We start from the raw sequence: 3929 nt of genomic DNA on the forward strand, positions 1-3929 counted from the left end.
CTAGATGTGTTAGTAGGAATGTTAGAAGTGTTTTACAATTTGGGAGGGGGGACTTCTGGGTTTTGACGTCTCTCTTATTTAAACACACACACACACACACACACACACACACATACACACGGTAGCCCTTGTGATGATAACTTTATTTCCTTTTACTCCCTTATTAACCTCTGTTAAGACTATACATTGAGGATTTATGAACTCTGTAAAAACCAGACAATTGCTCCTGGACATAACCTTCTCACGTGCTTAAGCATGTTTCTACCTTCTTGATTGTCATTTCTACTAACTCCCACTCCCTCCTTTCATCACTAGTGTCCAGAGATGCCCTCACAATCTTTTCACATCTCATTGTTTCTTTTCATATTATTTAAATTAGTATGAGAAAACTTTCTCCATGAAAGTTTTCTCCCTACTTATTCTTTGGCATTCCATATTTCTATCCATTCTTACTCTATGTTTTTGTTTCATCATTGTCCAAATTCCTTCCACCTTCTGGAAATATAAAACCTCTGCAGGCAGACAGTACATGCTTCACACTATCCCCCTCTTTTCTCATCCCTCTGCTTCTTTTTCTGAAAACCAGGCTTATCTGTCAGCTCTTCACCACTATTTTTTCTCTCCTGCCTCCATTAATCTTCCTGTACTTCTTATTCCAACTCTTTTCACTATTATTTCTCCTTAATATTTTGATTAACTCTTGTGAAAACCTCCCATCCACATCTGATATTTAAGAAAATGAGTCTATATTATCACTCTTAAGAATTCAGAATGGATACCTTTATGTTGATTTTTCCACATTTGTAGCACAGATGTAGAAATCTATACAAAATAAGTAGCCCTTGCTGGGTATGGTGGTGGATGCCTGTAATCCCAGCAACTTGGGAGGCTGAGGCAGGAGGATCATGAGTTCAAAGCCAGCTTCAGCAAAAGCGAGGCACTAAGCAACTTAGTGAGACCCTGTTTCTAAATAAAATACAAGATAGGGCTGGGGATGTGGCTCAGTGGTCAAGTTCTCTTGAGTTCAATCCCTGGTCCCCCACCAAAAAAAAGTAGCCTTTAAAATATACCTTGAGTCTCCATCTGCTCAAGTTCCAACACCTCAGCCACTGCCACTTTCAAGCTACACTTGGTTGGGCCAGAGAGGCCCCAGGAGATTGGCAGTTTTTATCATCATGAAAACTTCCAAGTATTTATTTTTCCCCACTTGGTATTAGTAATTATACAAATTGAAAAGATATGAGTGGGTATCCTAAAAAGAAGACTTTACACCTTTCTCATTATTCATATTCCTCTGGAATAAGCAGACTTACAAATACAGCCAATGGAATTTTCCCCAATCATTGCTATAGTATCTATTCTATGAGACAGCCAGACTTAAAATATTTCAACAACAAAGATGATGATTCTGATACTGAGACATCAAATGAGTTACCAAAATTTGCAGATGGAATCAGGCCAGATACAGAAATCAGAACTACTAGTTCCCAATATAATTCTGGACCACACTTATTTTTCTACAGGTTGGGGAAATGCCGCAGTCTGGCTGGGCACACAATCACGAGCCACCACACAGCTTGTAGATTCAAACAGCAACTCTTTATTCCCGAACTCGCACTAGCCGTCTACAATCACGTTCTGGGGAAATCCACGTTCTCTGCCCAAAATCACTCCCACTGGGCTTCTGTCTCCCAAAAAATACTGTCTGAATCCCGTGAGAACTCAAGGGGAACTCAGGCAGCAGGATACGCCCTATTCCCAGCAGGAATAATCTTAAACCTGGAACGCCCTAAACTGGAATGCCCTAAACCCGGTTATCCTAAACCGGGAACACCCTAAACTTGGATCCGCCCTGGTCCTTGAGCAAGGTTACCTACATGCAATGTCACTGCAAAATGTCCTATTTCCACGAGTCCTTCCACTAAGCAACATGGGGTACGCTGGCAAGGAAATTGTCATACCTACTTGGCTAACGGCTCCCAGCAGGGAAATAAATTAATTGCATTAGCATATTATGCATAGATTGGTGGAAAAACAGTGCATAACATAAACTTCTTTTTGTATAGTTGTACCTATCTAATAGGTCTTATTTAGTCATAGTAATATAATAATAGGCTTATTTCATTTTTCAGAAAAATCTGCTGATGTAGAAATTTGTGATGAAGAATGTGACTCAAATGAATCAATCAACCAGAAAAATCAAGAGGAGAGTCCTATAGAAGTTCACACCGCTGAAGATGTCCCCATTGCTGTAGAAGTGCATGCAATTTCTGAGGATTATGACATACAGACAGAAAACAATTCCTCTGAGAGCTCCAAAACCAAACTGATGAAGAACCACCAGATAAGTTTGTAAAATTCTTGACAAGAGCCAAGCTTTGAATGTGACTGCCCAGCAGAAATGGCCTTTACTGCAAGCTAATAGCAGTGGCCCCTATAAATGTGAACTTTTTGAATTCATAGTAAGTATTTTTCTGATTTTAAACAGCAGATGATTCTGAAGCATAAATGTACCGATTCAAATGTGTGTTGAATATGCAAAAAAAGCTTCTCTACCAACATATTTCTGCTCAAACATGCCAAACTACATGAAGAGGATCCCTACATTTATAAATACTGTGATTTACAGGACAGTAATTTTTGAGAACCTCAGGCAGCACATTGCAGACACCCACTTTAGCAATCATCTGTATTGGTGTGAGCAGTGTGACATGCAGTTCTCCTCGAGCAGTGAACTCTACCTGCATTTCCAGGAGCACAGCTGTGATGAACAGTACTTGTGTCAGTTCTGTGAACATGAAATGAATGATCCAGAAGACTTGTATAGCCATGTGATAAATGATCATGCATGTGAATTAATAGAATTGAGTGATAAGTATAACAAAGGAGAACACAGACAATATAGCCTCTTAAGTAAAACTACCTTTGACAAATGTAAGAACTTCCTGGTATGTCAAGTACGTGGATTTTGGAGTAGATTTCATACAAATGTTAACAGGCATGTTGCTGTTGAACACACTAAAATATAATGAACACACTAAAATATAAAAAGTAACGACTGTGGGAAGGGCTTTTCAGGTATGCTAGAATATTGCAAGCATTTAAATTCACATTTACTTGAAGGGATTTAAATATTTGTTTTCAATATTGTGGATTTTCAACTTCATCTAGAGAGTCTCCTGCTAAAACAAAAGTCATGAGGTTGAGGAACTTCAAGTTCCCTTGTGACCATTCCCTCCTGCCCTCCCCATCACATGACCTTTTGAAAATAAGTCAGTAACTCCTTTTAGAATATGCATTGAAAGCACAGGTATTTGTCTTCCTTTTCCAGGTCATCTGATGCCTGTTGTGGGTCAGTTAACTCCCAGCTCTGGTAGGAGGGAATTTAAAATGTGCCAGTTTGTTCTGTCATTAGCTCATGCATCTTACCAGAACAATCTAGAACCTAAGCCCAGAACCTAAGCCCAAACATGCTGAGAGAAAGAACCCCAGACCTCAGTGCTTGCCATTCTACAGCTGAGAACAGGCCTGAAATGGAGCTTTAGTGAAAAACACAACGTTAGTGGAAAAGCCTTACTTTTCCCTCTACCAACCGTGAGTATGAGAGGAAAAAATTCTTAGATTCTTTTCAACAGGTCTATGGGTCCAGCAGCATTTGGCAGTAGAGAAGACAGCCCACCTGTCTTTCAGTTTATGTTTTCTTATCAGTCACACAGTTTTTCTTGAACTCTCTTGAGGAGCAGCTTCTTGAAGGTCCTGTATAAAGGTGGTTTGTGCCAGACATGGCTATAATATGTGTGGAAGGATTAAAGCAAATCAGACACAGATTAAAGAGAATTGATGTTACACACAAAACAACAGAGAGAAAAAGGGAGATGGAAAATGTATTAAGCAGAGGAAAAGATGTAGGAATCACAAGATTAAATGTA

The 3929-nt window shown here is 39.4% G+C and overlaps 1 pseudogene; it reads left to right on the forward strand.

The window, feature by feature from the left end:
- Positions 1–1155: 1155 nt before the first annotated feature.
- On the forward strand, positions 1156–3131 carry LOC107154291 (annotated as a pseudogene).
- Positions 3132–3929: the final 798 nt, after the last annotated feature.

Source organism: Marmota marmota, unplaced genomic scaffold (assembly GCF_001458135.2).
Source record: "Marmota marmota marmota unplaced genomic scaffold, marMar, whole genome shotgun sequence".
Taxonomy (NCBI): Eukaryota; Metazoa; Chordata; class Mammalia; order Rodentia; family Sciuridae; genus Marmota; species Marmota marmota.